The sequence below is a fragment of the Podarcis muralis genome, chromosome 3 (genome assembly GCF_964188315.1).
Source record: "Podarcis muralis chromosome 3, rPodMur119.hap1.1, whole genome shotgun sequence".
Classification (NCBI taxonomy): Eukaryota; Metazoa; Chordata; class Lepidosauria; order Squamata; family Lacertidae; genus Podarcis; species Podarcis muralis.
The window spans coordinates 2,649,143-2,664,134 of record NC_135657.1 but is presented as its reverse complement, the minus strand read 5'-3'; the positions used below and the strand labels follow the sequence as shown (position 1 = coordinate 2,664,134).

General features: G+C 46.2%; 2 long non-coding RNA genes across 2 annotated transcripts; one reads left to right on the top strand and one right to left on the bottom strand.

The window, feature by feature from the left end:
- Positions 1-1,264: 1,264 nt before the first annotated feature.
- LOC114594962 (uncharacterized) lies at positions 1,265-3,253 on the top strand. The gene is made up of 3 exons (XR_003706117.2): positions 1,265-1,386; positions 2,088-2,219; positions 2,962-3,253. It is a non-coding gene; the product is annotated as an uncharacterized LOC114594962 (long non-coding RNA).
- A 4,865-nt stretch (positions 3,254-8,118) lies between these two features.
- LOC114594965 (uncharacterized) lies at positions 8,119-13,301 on the bottom strand. Its single transcript, XR_013392038.1, has 3 exons — positions 13,218-13,301; positions 10,405-10,533; positions 8,119-8,293 (listed from the first exon to the last, which is right to left on the bottom strand). It is a non-coding gene; the product is annotated as an uncharacterized LOC114594965 (long non-coding RNA).
- Positions 13,302-14,992: the final 1,691 nt, after the last annotated feature.

The window sequence follows — 14,992 nt, the reverse complement described above, 5'->3', positions numbered from 1 at the left end:
TTTCATTCATTCCAAGGTTTCCTATAGTTAAACTACGGAACTCACTTCAACAAGAGGCAGTGATGACCAGCCAGTTGCATGGCTTTAAAAGCCATTTAAAACTCATGACATGGGCAGAATCCGAGACCAGGGAGAAGAGTCGGTGGAAGAAGATTGGAAGAAATTTAAAGACTATTTACAGAAATACTGCAAAATTAATGAATGTTAGAATGATGTTGGATTGAAGTTAAATGGTTTTCAGCAGCAATGTTATAAAGATGTGCAAAAAATGGATTGTTAACAGGTGATAATCTAAAGTTATAATATATTAAGATTAAAGATTAGGATAAAAACAAAGAGGGAAAGGATTTGCTGAACCAACTAATTGAACTGGATACAAAAAAGGGAGGTGTGAGGAGGTCTGGGGAACAAACAAATGAAAGATAAGATACGGAAAGATTGAATTGTTTTTAACTGTTTTTACTTTGTATTTTTTCTTTTTCTTTTTTCTTTATGTAACATTTTGGAAACTTTAATAAAAATCTTTTTAAAAAAAATAAAATAAAACTCATGACTTGATCTGCCTTTCAATGGCAACTTGCCATGATGGCTTCTTTCTGTCTCTTCCTGGGAATAGCACTTAGGGCCACAATTGTGACCAGCAGCCACCCGTATCCTACAGGGAAGGCCTTTTCAAACCCATCTAAGGTGGCAGCTACCACTATGCTTGAAGGAGCAAAGTAAATACTTTAACAGTGTGCTGTGAAGGACCTCTTTTAACTCTGCAAAGGGCATTAGAAGAGCTTTGCTGGATCAGGCCAATGGCCTACAAGATTCAAGCATCTTGTTCTCACAGGAATAACCAGAAGCCAACGGAAACAAAATTTGGGAGCAACAGCAACCCCCTCACTTCTGATTCTGAGAACTGGAGTTCAGAGGCCAACAGTTGTGGGAGAATGTAGCCATAATGGCCAGTAGCCTTGATAGTGCTCTCCTCCAAGAAATAAAATATTTGTAATCTCAATGCATTCTTGGGAAATTCCTTCATCGATGGCAACATTTTAGAAACAACCCAATTCCCTCTCTTTGTCAGTCAGTGACATTAGCCTGGTTTGTGGTCATTCTTCCATATCTGGTTTTGCACAAGAACATTACTCAAATCCAGGTGGCTGTTCTCAACTTCTTCTGCCCGCAGGGATTGTGACATCTATGCTCTAAAAGACATTTGGTTTCCCACAAGGTTTCATCAGTCCTCCATCCACCCATAAGTAGGGGGACCTCTTCTTCCCCAGACAACTGCTCTTCCACTTGGCTTCAGGCATCTCCAGGATTCCCACCAACCTCCAGCCATGAAGATCTTCTGCCTCATCTCTCTCGCCTTCCTCGTCCTGATGCTGGTGGCTCCAGGTATGGCCTTCTTCTCAGATGCTTCTTCTCTGAGCTCCACAGCTCTCTGCTTTATTCCTTTTAAACCTGCCTCTCAATCCCACGTGCAGGGAATCCCAAAGGGATGGGTGGGGAATTCTCTTGACCCTCTGTCCCCCTCGAGAGCTTCCCAAATGGGGCATCTGGTTGGCCACTGTGAGACCAGGTTGATGGATTAGATGTGGCCCCTTTGACCTGATCCAGCAGCCAGGCTCTTAGGATCTGATTGTCATTGCAATCCTAAAGTATGGAATCTGATCCAAAGAAGCTGTTGCTATAAAATCTGTAATAACACATTTCAATGCATTCAGCTTTGTGGTGGGGAAGAGAGTGGGCCAGTTTCCTGGGCAAAATAACTTCTCTCTCCAAGGTTTCCAGTGCCCCAAGGACACCAGTGATTGCCATGGGTCAGCCCTCCTTCTGAAGGTGCAGGGGGGAGGGGAGGGTCTCACTATCTATCCCAGTCCCCTTTCCTGCAGTCATCCTACACCAGCCTCCCCCAACCTGGTGCCCTCCAGGTGTTCTGGACCAACCTTCCCAGGTAGATCCTCTCCTTGGTAGTTGCATATCTCTCTCTCTCTCTCTCTCTCTCTCTCTCTCTCTCTCTCTCTCTCTCTCTCTCTCTCACACACACACACACACACACACAAACAATTTGCTTTTCTCTTTGCTTTCCCCTGCAGATTTCACTGGAGCTCAACGTCCCACCCAGGATTGCCAGAACAATGGGGGCAGCTGCAGAAAAACCTGCAACAAAGGCGAGAAAGAGATTGGGAAGTGTTCAGGAGACAGGCGTTGCTGCAAGCGCAGCTAAGGTGAGTTATAGGCAAAACCATACCTGTGCCTGAAAATAAGTCTGTGGCATCTCAAAGAGACAGGACCCTGAAGGCTTGAGACTTACAGCTCTGCTTCTTTGACCCTTAACAGCCACAGGGGGGCACTTGCTAGATTCTCCCAAATGTTAATTCATTGTTTTGAGTTTGGATGCTAAGAATTCCCTGATGACATTTGGAGCCACTTGACTCCATCAGCTTATAAACAGGAGTGGGATAACTGAGCCGTGTGTGAAACAAGGCTTATAAAACACTAGAGGGCAGCCTTGGTCAACCAGGTGGCCACCAGATGTTTTGGATTATCAGCCCCAGACTGTGTAAGGAGGCATTTGGGTTCGGGATGGAGAACTCTCCCAACCTCTGCACATTCAGCAGAAGGCATAGCTGTCAACCTTCGGATTTGAAAATAAGGGATTAGCAGCCTAGAAAATAAGGGATCAGCAGCTTCACCTGTCCCGGGGACAGTCTACGGGATATCTAACAATCTGGGATAGCAGTGGGAAACGGTGCTGGAATAAGGGAATTTCCCGCAAAAAAAGGGAAGGTTGACAGCTATGGCAGAGGGTCACACTCTAACCAACGCTAAAGAGCTAAACTAAGGTCTGAGCCAACCCCCTCCCCCATGAAATCCCAACTCTGATAGCATTTGGCTCTTTGTTCTTCCAGGGGGACCCCTGGCCTCTTTCTATACCCCCCCCCCATATTCACAGTGTTTCCTCTACAGCAGACCCATCACGCATCATCTCTGATGAAAGGAAGACCACCACCCGTTTCTTCTCTGGAGATGCAGCTGCCTTGACTGCACCTCTGCAAAAACCTCTATGCTCACTGCTGCTGCTGCTGCTGCTGCTGCTGAAGGCGCTTCTGGGAAGGATCCATCACAGCCCAATCCTTTCTGCCCATTTACTCCAGAGCAAGTCCTGCTGTGCTTAGTGAGGCTGGCATCTTTGTAACTGGGTTTAGGATGGGATATGTCTGCTTTAGCTTTTCCTTTCAATAAATGCAAGCATTGGAAACCTCTGTGTGGTGGTGCCTTGTGTGAAAAGGAGCGCTGGGTTGGGGTGGGGGCTCTGCCAGTTCCTCTCCATACTGTGACTTTTATTTGATTTGGGGGTAACTGGCAGGTGTTTCTGTGCAAACCAGTGGAACTGGGAATTGTCCTATATCTGAAGAAGGTTCAGGGGGGCAGTTGGTGGGAGTGGGGGAAAGCCATGCTAGACACATCCCCTTTCAGGTCAAAATGGAGAAAGATTGTAATTATCATCAGAGAATCCTAGCATTATAGAGTTGGAAGGTAGCCTGAGGGTCAACTAGTCCGAGCTAAAGAATCCCTGGTGGCCATCCAATCTCTGCTTAAAATTCTCCGCTGAAGGAGAGTCCACCACCTTCTGAGGGAGTCCATTCCATGGTCAAACAACTCTTTCCTTCAAAAAGATCTTCCTAATGTTCAGTCGGAATCTCCATTCATGGAATTTGAATCCATTGGTTTGGGCCCTACTCTCCAGAGCAAGAGAAAACTATTTGCTTGCTCAATCTTTCACGTGACAACCCATAAGATATTTGAGGGTGGATATCATATCTCCTCTCAGTCTCCTCTTCTCCAGGCTAAACCTATCAGCTCCCTCAACCATTCCTCATACGGTTTCATTTCCAGGACCTTGATCATCTTGGTCACCCTCCTTTGCACACCTTCCAGCTTGTCAATATCCTCCCTAAATTGTGGTGCCACAGAAGAAGGTGAAACTATTGATAAATTAACATACATGAGGATTACTAAGCGGGTGAATCACCTGGTGCCAAGGCCTCCAATTGTTAACAGATTGTAGGGGTGCAGAGTCTGCAGCTTCTTGGTTTTCCCTCAAGGGGTCCGAACTGCCAGGAAGCTCAAGGTGGGGCACACAGTTCTCCCCCTCTTCATTTCATCCTGGCAACAACCCTGTGAGGTAGGCTAGACTGAAAGGTAGTGACTGGCCCAGGGTCACCATGTGAGCTTCATGGCTGGCTGGGAATTTAAGTCCTTCCTCCCATTCATAAATATGACTGTCTCTTTAATACCTTAGATCACCGGGAACGTGACTACGTTCATTTAAGGCCAGAGCTGGATCTAGGGTAGGGTTACCAGATGTCCCCGTTTCCCAGGGACAGTCCCCAGATTTGCAAATAAGTGCCTGGACAAATTCCATCCCCGGAATGTCCCCGGATTTCATCCAATGTCCCCGGGAAACACAGCAGCGGCAGTCTCAGCAGCCCGGAGCAGTTGGCTCTGTCTGGCTTCAGGAGCTGCTGGGAAGTCCCCATAGGATGGTGGTGCAGAGGCTCTAAGATGCAGCTTCCGGGCTGCCTCCACCTTCCCTGACCCCAGCAACTAAGCTGTGAAGGGAGGCTTCATGCTGCCTATCGGAGCAGCCGCCCAACTCCTACTTGCATGCAGACAGGAGCGGGGCGGGGATCTCTCCCTTCCCAACTGAGGGATCCCCGCCCCCTCCTGCTTGCACACAAGTAGGAATGGGATTGGGGATGCTCCGATGGTCTCACCACCTCGGCCCTCCTTCTCCGCCTTCCATGCCTGACCCACTACGCACTGCTTGCCCACCACCCCCACTGAAGAATCAACAACTCAGGGGCTGCCCGGGCTCACGGAGAAAGGAGACTGAAGCCTTGGATGAAGTGGAAACCTGGTGGTTGAAGTCAAGGCAACGGCCGCCTCTCTGCCACCGCCATCGGTGCAGCATCAACATCCCGAACGTGTAGTATTTATTTATTTAAATATTTTTTATTAGCAATTTCAACAGAACACAATTACTTTATTTATTACTTTATTTATTTATTTATTTATTTATTTATTTATTTATTTATTTATTTATTTATTGTGTCCCCGGATTCATTGAAAAAAAAATCTGGTAACCTTAATCTAGGGCAGTGTTTCCCAACCTTGGGCCTCCAGCTGTTTTTGGACTACAACTCCCATCATCCCTAGCTAGCAAGACCAGTGATCAGGGATGATGGGAATTGTAGTTCAAAAACAGCTGGAGGCCCAAGGTTGGGAAACACTGATCTAGGGAACTGCTGTAGTTGATCCTTTAAAATATGGGGAATGGGCTGTTGTAGTTCTCCCAGCATGAACATGAAAACTGGAATCTCCAGTATCAAGTCATGTCTGGGAAGCTTTGACCTTCCAGATGCAACTCCCACCAGTGGCCAATGGTCAGGGCTTGGATCCAGAGTTGTTATCTAAGCAACATCTGTATCAAGTGGTCTGACCCTTCTTCTTCCTTTACACCTTAAGACTCACACCAAGGCAGATTTTAACCCTAGATCAGCCTCATTTGCTTAATATCCAGCCCAAAGAAGCGTTCTGCAGAACTCAAAAGCTTGCACATTGTTTGGTGACCTGTAGTCAGTCAAGTAAAGGTATTGACTTATAATGGATATTGCATTTTAGTCCATGGTGGTACGATTCTGATTCTGATTTGTATACCATCCTTCATTTGTAGATTACAGGGCAGTTCACAACATAAAAATACAAGATAAAAAACAGAAAATGCATCATAACAAAACAAAAACAAATCCATATCTCCCCCAAAGCACCCTGGGGACACCATCCAATCACAGAAAATGCCCATTCTGTCGGAAATCAAACCTTTATCAGGAGAAACTGGCAACTCTCCCAGGCACCCGGCTTGGTCTCCTGTTGACCTCCCTGTCTGCTTTCCCGGCAAGATCCAGGCAGAGGTCGCGATAGGCGATCCTTCTCAGCGTGAGAAGAACACCCCCCCCCTCTTTCCTGCCCCCCCCCGGCATGGGAAAGAGATAGACAGAAAACGTATTTACATGCCTTTATTTCTGTCTTTGCAGCGTTACAAAAAACATGACTGCTCTCTTCAAACTCCAGCAGTCGAGATAGAAACACTTCCTGCACTTCCTGTACAGGAACAAGAGGAAAAGCTCATATTACACTCTGAGCTAATTCCGGTGCAATGCCCTGTGAATTGACTGTCCCTCTGTTTCCCACGGACAGTCCCAACATTACCATCATGTTTTGTTTTCAAGCTAGCACTTTGCAGCAGCATTGCATCCATATCGTAACACATTCTTGTGTTGCCACCCTCTGGACATCTTGGGAAGGAGGAATACATAGAACAGCCTCAGATGATGATTTCAGGGTCTTGGTAGGTTCACATGAGGTGAGGGACTCCTTGAGGAATAGAGGTATGATGGAATGGAAGCAAGAAAGGAGGAGGAGGAGAGCATAAGATGCATCAAATATGGAGAGTTATGTGAGTATCACCCAGATGATGGGGTGAAGAACTCACCTGAGGGGCCTCACCTGTCCAGGGATGACCACAAGGTTTTGGGCAGCTTCCAACCCACCTTTCCTTAAGAAGATATGATAGCCACCCTCAACTATCTAAAGGTCTTTCACACAGAAGATGGAGCAAGCTTGTTTTCTGCTGCACCGGAAGGTGGGAACCCGGACCAATGTCTTCAACTTACAAGAAAGGAGATTCTGACTAAACATTTGGAAAAAATTTCTGACAGTAGGAGCTATTTGACAGTGGAACAGTCTATCTCAGGAGGTTGTGGTCTCTCCTTCCTTTGCGGTTTTAAGCAAAAGTTGGATGGCCATCTGTTGTGGATGCTTCAGCTGAGATTCCTGCATTGCAGGGGACCTGACTAGATGACTCTGTGTGTCCCTTCCAACTATACAAATCCATAATTCTATAAGACAGGGATGGGATCCTAGGGGTTCTCCAGGCAATGTGGAAGATACCTATGGCTACATATCACAATGCCTTTGTTCTACCTCCATTGTCATGGCAGGGGACTGTGGGAAGAAGGAGCACTTTTGGGCTGTGGTCCTGTCTGTGGGCATCTGGTTGGCCACTATCAGAACAGCCAAGGAAGTTGGCAGGAGCTCAGACCTTCCCCAGCCCTGTTTCGGGATATTTCACACATGGAGGAATCTCATGTCTCCATGGAATCCTAACCACATGTCCTGTCTTGGCCTCTCTGTCTTTTTGCATTTAAGTGTTTCACACATCATATATTAGAGTCCAACAGAAAACAAGACCCAGCACACCTTTTCAGAACATGGACCTACACAAAGGTTTCCATGGGTTGAAGCTGGTAGAAAAATGGTATTATACACCATTAAGGTTATATCATATTACAAAATCTGGAAGTAAGAGTTGCTGGAGGAAATGTGGAGTGATGGGAACGCACAGTCATATGTGGTGGGACTGTCCATTAGTTAATGAATTTTGGAAACAGATTGGTATAGAAATATCGGGAATTGTGGGAAGGAACGTGGAAATAACTAAATTAATGGTTTTTATTACCCTGAGTAGTACTGAGTTAAAAGAGGAATGCAAATGGGTAAAATTGATGGTAATTGCAGCCAGACAGGTTATTGCGAGTAATTCGAAAAATGCAGAAGAGTTAGGGGTGAACCAATGGAGGAAAAAACTGAATAATATTATAATTTTAGAATACCTAACTGTGAAGATACATAGAATGAAAGGGTTTAAGGTCAGTGAGAAAGAGGAGGATTGGTTTGAGAAGATAATAAATTATTTGAGTAGGTTTGAAAAATTTGGGGCAATTAAAATGTTAAAAGTTAAATAAACCTCGTGGAAGGAGGAGTGTTAAGGTATATAGATGTGTATATATGGTTTATTTGAATATGTTATTATTGAATATGTATATAATTGAATATTGTATACCCAATGTATCAGCCACCTGGGGGGTTTCACTATTTGTGTTTTGGTTGTTGGAAGAAAATAATATATATATATTTTTAAAGCCGCAACAACAATGGTTTCCAATGCTTGCATTTATTAAAAAGAATGCATTGAGATTCTCATGAGTAGACAGACAGACAGACAGGGCGGTTCCCTCTTGACTCCTTCCCAGCATCGCCTTCAGCAGCATCAAGCAAAGCGGTTTCTTCCCCATCAGAGATGGGGGTGCAGTCGAGGCAGCTGCACATCAGAGGAGAGCAGGGTGGTCTTTCTTTCACCAGAGGTCTTGCACCGGAGATCTGTAGAGTTACCCCCCTGTGGGAGGAGGAGACACTGTTAATATGGGTGTTGGAGGTGGTTCAGAAAACCCAAACCAGTGACCCCAAGTAGGAGGCAGAAGAGCTGCTGTTGTAGGTGCTCAAATTGCACACAGAGGCTTTGTTTCAGACCTCCAGCTAAAAGTATGTGTGTGGAGGGGTGTCTCCATCCTGACCCCAAGCCCTCCCATCTACACCCATCATCACATGACCTTGTAGCCTGGGACTGCTGGGAGTTGCAGTCCTCTGTTGGTAGAACATGAGGCTCTTAATCTTAAAGGTAAAGGTACCCCTGCCCATACGGGCCAGTCTTGACAGACTCTAGGGTTGTGTGCCCATCTCACTCAAGAGGCCGGGGGCCAGCGCTGTCCGGAGACACTTCCAGGTCACGTGGCCAGCGTGACAAAGCTGCATCTGGCGAGCCAGAGCCGCAGACGGAAACACCGTTTACCTTCCCGCCAGTAAGCGGTCCCTATTTATCTACTTGCACCCGGGAGTGCTTTCGAACTGCTAGGTTGGCAGGCGCTGGGACCGAACAACGGGAGCGCAACCCGCTGTGGGGATTCGAACCGCCAACCTTTTGATCGGCAAGCCCTAGGCGCTGAGGCTTTTACCCACAGTGCCACCCGCGTCCCTTGCTCTTAATTTTAAGGGTTGCCAAAGGTTCGCCTGCTTGCTTTTGGAGTTATCATTTCTCAGCTCCTGGAGAGAAAGTACTACAAGGGCAGGGGCATTCTCAAAACCATAACCTGAAACATGGAACTGAGCAGGTGGAGAGAATCTAACACACCTGCAATAGTTTTCAGGATCTGGTTGGTGAACGAAACAGTCACTCCCCAACATAAAGACAAGTCCTGATGGGTCATACTTTGAATGCTGGCAGCATGAGATGGGATTGGGACCTTTCGATGGAGAGATTGTGCGGTAAGGGATGGACAGAAGGCAGTATTTGGGAGGACTCAATGAAAGGCTCCAGAAGGAGATTGCGGCTAAACATCACAAAGAGTTTTCTGATGGTAAGAGCTGAATGAAAGTGAAACGGTCTCCGCCAGGAGGTTGTGGACTTCCTTGGAGTTTTCAAGCACAGGTTTGATGGCCATCTGTCAGGAATGCTTTAGCTGAGATTCCTGCATTGCAGGGGGTTGGACTAGATGACCCTTGGAGTCCCTTCCATCTCTACCATTCTATGAGTCCATTTTTCTTTAACAGAGGAACAGGAGCAGGTAAGTAGTGCAGATTCAGACTTAGTCTCAGGGTGTGATGAGCCATGAGGAATTTGAGCAGGACACTTAACCCTTCCCCTTCCAGCCGTTGCAGGCTGTGTGGGTTCCCTTCCAACTCTACAGTTCTGTGATACAAAAACAACCTTCACAGAGATGCTTCACGTGGGTTGCCTTTGCTATCTGAGGGAAGGGCTCAGCCAAAGATGGGTTTCCTTTCCTGGCTAAGAGAAATTGCACTGGCTCCCAGTGGAGTACAGGGTCAGGTTTAAGGTGCTGGTTTTGACCTTTAAAGCCCTATGTGGCCTAGGACCCTAGTACCTACGGGACCCCCTCTCCTGGTATGCCCTGCGGAGGTCCTTAAGGCCCACAAATAACAACACTTTGGAGGTTCTGAGCCTCAAGGAGGTTAGATTGGTTTCAATTAGGGCCTGGGCCTCCTCAGCACTGGCCCCAACGTGGTGGAACGCTCTGTCCCAAGAGACTAGGGCCCTGCAGGACTTGACATCTTTCCGCAGGGCCTGCAAGACAGAGCTGTTCCGCCTGGCCTTTCGTATGGACTCAGTCTGACCCTTATGTTTCCCTCCCCTTATGGTCTTGAGTTATCAGCTACTTTAAAATGAGGCTGCATTTTAAATTGGATTTTAACCTGTATTTTAAATTGTTTTCTTTCCCCCTGTTCATCCCCCCCATCTCTTCCTCCCCTATTATGTTTCCCGGTTCTGGCCAGGGAGGGCAGAGTGTAAATAAATATTATTATTATTATTATTATTATTATTATTATTATTATTATTATTAAATTGTGACTGTGGGTGGAATCGGAGCTGTAAGTCGCATACCTTTGGGGTCGTCTCTCTTTGAGACAAAGTTATAATTTGACCTAACTCACCTTAACGGCAACAAACTCTGCTTCCTGTGCATTTAGCAATTTCTGTTTTGCCTTTCCAGCACCTAAAATAATGGCAGCTCCCGCCGGCAAGGTGACATTCTTCCTTGGCATTTTGGGCTCTGGTGAAATCTGAGGGAGGAAAAAGAACCATTTGAAGCCAGATCTGCACCCCCAGCACTGACCTTCTTGTGGGATGTGAAACACAAGAGCAGTCAAGTACAACATTCCTAGAGTGAACATGTTTACACATGGGGAGGAATGTTTGTCCAGCCAGCAGGTAAACTTCCTGTTTCCTTCTGGGCTGGGACAGACTTCCTCTGTATGTGACTAGAGGTGGGTGTGGCCTCACCTGTCCAGGTAAAGACAAAAGCACAGGGCAGGACAGCCTTCTCTTTTTGACTACATGCGTTGAAGAAGCAACATCTGCTTAGCCAAAGATGCTCTCTTGGCCTCTAGCCAAGAGAAGACAAAGGGACTGTTTCCTTATCAGATAGTTTCCAGGTGTATGTTACTTGTCTAAGCTAAGTCTGCCTTCTGGGATCCAATTGTGAACAGCATGTGAATAAACTCTTTTTATACTTTTATAGAAGACTGTGTTATGTCTTATCTTTTATGAAGGAATAAGGGGAAAATACTAGAAGTTATTATAGAGGCTTTAGCAAGCCTAAGCAAACGCATCCAATTTGAGTTTAAAAAGGGGAATGTTACTAAATTGGGAACTTGTTAACACAAGTTGGAAAGGCTATAATAAAACAATATATCCTCCCCTGCATCCCAGAACATTCCCACACTTCTGCACCTTCAGCTCTTCTTCCCTGATAACCCTGCTGGGCAAGAAACCTGGAGGGGGCCACGTTGGGGGAGGCTGGTGCAGGATGAATGCAGGGAAAGGGTCTGGGGTGGAGAGAGAGACCCTTTCCCTCCCGCCTGCACCTTCAACAAAAGAGCTGAGCCAAGGCGGTAAGGAAGGCTGCATCAGAGAGACTGGCTTCCCTTTGAGGGTCACTGGCAACCTTGGAGAGAGAAGCCCCCTTGCCCAGGTAACTGGCCCGCTTTCTTCCCCACTGCAAACTTGAATGTACTCAAATGCATTATGAAAGATTTTAAAGCTATTCCTGTGGATGATATTCTGCAGATGGTGACAGCAGTCACAAAATTAAAAGATGCCTGTTTCTTGGGAGAAAAGTGATGACAAACCTAGACAGCATCTTAAAAAGCAGAGACATCACCTTGCTAACAGAGGTCCGTATAGTTCAAGCTATGGTTTTCCCAGTAGTGATGTATGGAAGTGAGAGCTGGACCATAAAGAAGGCTGATCGCCGAAGAATAGATGCTTTTGAATTATGGTGCTGGAGGAGACTCTTGAGAGTCCCATGGACTGCAAGAAGATCAAACTTATCCATTCTTAAGGAAATCAGCCCTGAGTGCTCACTGGAAGGACAGATCCTGAAGCTGAGGCGCCAATACTATGGCCACTCATGAGAAGAGGAGATTCCTTGGGAAAGACCCTGATGTTGGGAAAGATGGAGGGCACAAGGAGAAGGAGATGACAGAGGACAAGATGGTGGGACAGTGTTATTGAAGCTACCAGCATGAGTTTGACCAAACTGCGGGAGGCAGTGGAAGACAGGAGTGCCTGGCGTGCTCTGGTCCAGGGGGTCATGAAGATTTGGACATGTCTAAACAACTAAACAGCAACAACGTGGATTATATTCCATGTTTTAAGGTAAAGGGACCCCTGACCATTAGGTCCAGTCGTGGCCGACTCTGGGGTTGCGGCACTCATCTCGCTTTATTGGCCGAGGAACCGGCGTACAGCTTCCGGGTCATGTGGCCAGCATGGCTAAGCTGCTTCTGGTGAACCAGAGCAGCGCACGGAAACACTGTTTACCTTCCCGCCGGAGCAGTACCTATTTATCTACTTGCACTTTGAGGTGCTTTCGAACTGCTAGGTTGGCAGGAGAAGGAACTGAGCAACGGGAGCTCACCCCGTCGCGGGGATTCGAACCGCTGACCTTCTGATTGGCAAGTCCTAGGCTCTGTGGTTTAACCCACAGCGCCACCCGCGTCCCATTCCATGTTTTAGGATTAGTATTAAAATGAGATCCTAGAAAGAACCTGATTTCTGTATCGGGCCAGAGGAAGCACATTCCTCTTGCAGTGGCCGACCAGATGCCCCGTTTGGGAAGTTCTCAAAGAGGACAGAGGGGCAAAGGAATTCTTCACCCATCCCTTTGGGATTCCCTGCAGGTGGGATTCACAGGCACCTTTAAAAGGAATAAAGCAAAGAGCTGTGGAGAATCTGAGAAAACTGATAAAATAGCAGAATTATTAGAATGGAGAATCAAATTTCTTGAATTCGCGGAGATGGCAAAATTAAAGGCATCAATTAGAGGCTACTCTAATAAAAAAATTAATAAAGACTGGGAATGCATTAAGGGATACATGAAAAAAGTTGGTGCTGGAGCTTAAAAATCAATATGCAAAAGTTTAAAAGGCGCAAGGAGATTGGATAATTGGGTTGTAGGGGAAGGAGGTGAAGGGATTAATTGAAATTGTTAAAGATTGGTATAGGATTTAAGAGATTTAAATCTTCATAAAGATTCTATAAGGAAAGCAGAAAGCAGCAAGAAATATCAAGTAAAGTTATCGGAGAGGAGATCAGTGTAAATTAAAACACGAAACTTACAGTTTTGTTACGTATGATTTTATTTTGGAGTTGTCTGTTTTGGAGTTGTTTGTTGTAAAGAGTGTATATTATGTGAATAAAATAATAAAGGTGAAAAGTTTTTAAAAAGAGAAGATCACCATACCTGGAGCCAGGAGCATCAAGAAGAGGACGGCAACAGAGAGGAGGCAGAAGATCTTCATGGCTGGAGGTTGGTGGGAATCCTGGAGATACCTGAAGCCAAGTGGAAGAGGTCCCCCTATTTATAGGTGGATGGAGGCCTGATGAAACCTTGTGGGAAACCAAATGTCTTTTACAGAATAGATGTCGCAAGCCCTGCAGGGCAGAAGAAGATGAGAAGAGCCGTCCGGATTTCAGTAATGTTCTTGTGCAAAACCACATATGGAAGAATGACGGGCAAAGAGAGGGAATTGGGTTGTTTCTAAAATGTTGCCATTGATGAAGGAATTTCCCAAGAATGCCTTGAGATTACAAATATTTTATTTCTTGGAGGAGAGCGCTATCAGGGCTACTGGCCATCATGGCTACGTTCTCCCACAACTGTTGGCCTCTGAACTCCAGTTCTCAGAATCAGAAGTGAGGGGGTTGCTGTTGCTCCCAAATTTTGTTTCCGTTGGCTTCTGGTTATTCCTGTGAGAACAAGATGCTTGAATCTTGTAGGCCATTGGCCTGATCCAGCAAAGCTCTTCTAATGCCCTTTGCAGAGTTAAAGTTTATACAGATGGTGCATTTTTTAAAAAACAGGTCCTTCACAGCACACTGTTAAAGTATTTACTTTGCTCCTTCAAACATGGTGGCAGCTGCCACCTTAGATGGGTTTGAAAAGGCCTTCCCTGTAGGATACGGGTGGCTGCTGGTCACAACTGTGCCCTAAGTGCCATTTCCAGGAAGAGGCAGGAAGAAGCCATCATGGCAAGTTGCCATTGAAAGGCAGATCAAGTCATGAGTTTGCCCAATCTGCTATTAAAGCCATGCAACTGGCTGGTCATCACTGCCTCTTGTTGAAGTGAGTTCCGTAGTTTAACTATATGCTGAATGAAAAGGTCCTTTCTTTTATCTCTCCTGAATCTCCTGACACTCGGCTCCACCCGATGTCTCCATCAAACTCCTCTATGAATCCACCTTACCTCCCATAATGAAACACCTGCGTCTCTTCCACCTGTTCCCACACTCAACCTGCCCCACTCATTCAGATGCTCGACAGCCTTGGCATTATAGAGATCAGAGTGTCATTGCCCAGCCAAGCACAGCCAGGGCAAAGGGTGTCTCTGATGTTCCCATATATATTCATGGAAACAGCATGTGAAAGTGAATTTCACCCAGGGAGATTTGCCCTGTCAAAATCTGCAGATCAGGCAAAATTACATACAGACATGTTATCGGGAGAAAACCACACAGAAATGCTGGTGAGTTTTCTTGGGGAGTGTGTTGTTCTTAAAAGCAAACTGAAATGGAAAAACTCAGCTGCAGCTTGGAAAAGGAGACACAGGGACAAACCAAAATTGACCGAATTGGCCAATGCTCTCATTTTTACTTCTGTTTTCAGTTTGTTCTGTATTTTAGTGGTTGGATCGATGTTGCTTCTATCTTTTGAGCAAATCTGTTGTGACCAGAAAAAAGCAGGGCATGCATTTTATAAATGGGAATGAGTATATTTCCAGAGTTAGGTGTGTGGGGGGGTGGTTCCCAGGTGTTTTGGTTAAAGGTAAAGGTAAAGGTACCCCTGCCCATACGGGCCAGTCTTGACAGACTCTAGGGTTGTGCGCCCATCTCACTTAAGAGGCCGGGGGCCAGCGCTGTCCGGAGACACTTCCGGGTCACGTGGCCAGCGTGACAAAGCTGCATCTGGCGAGCCAGCGTAGCACACGGAAACGCCGTTTACCTTCCCGCCAGTAAGCA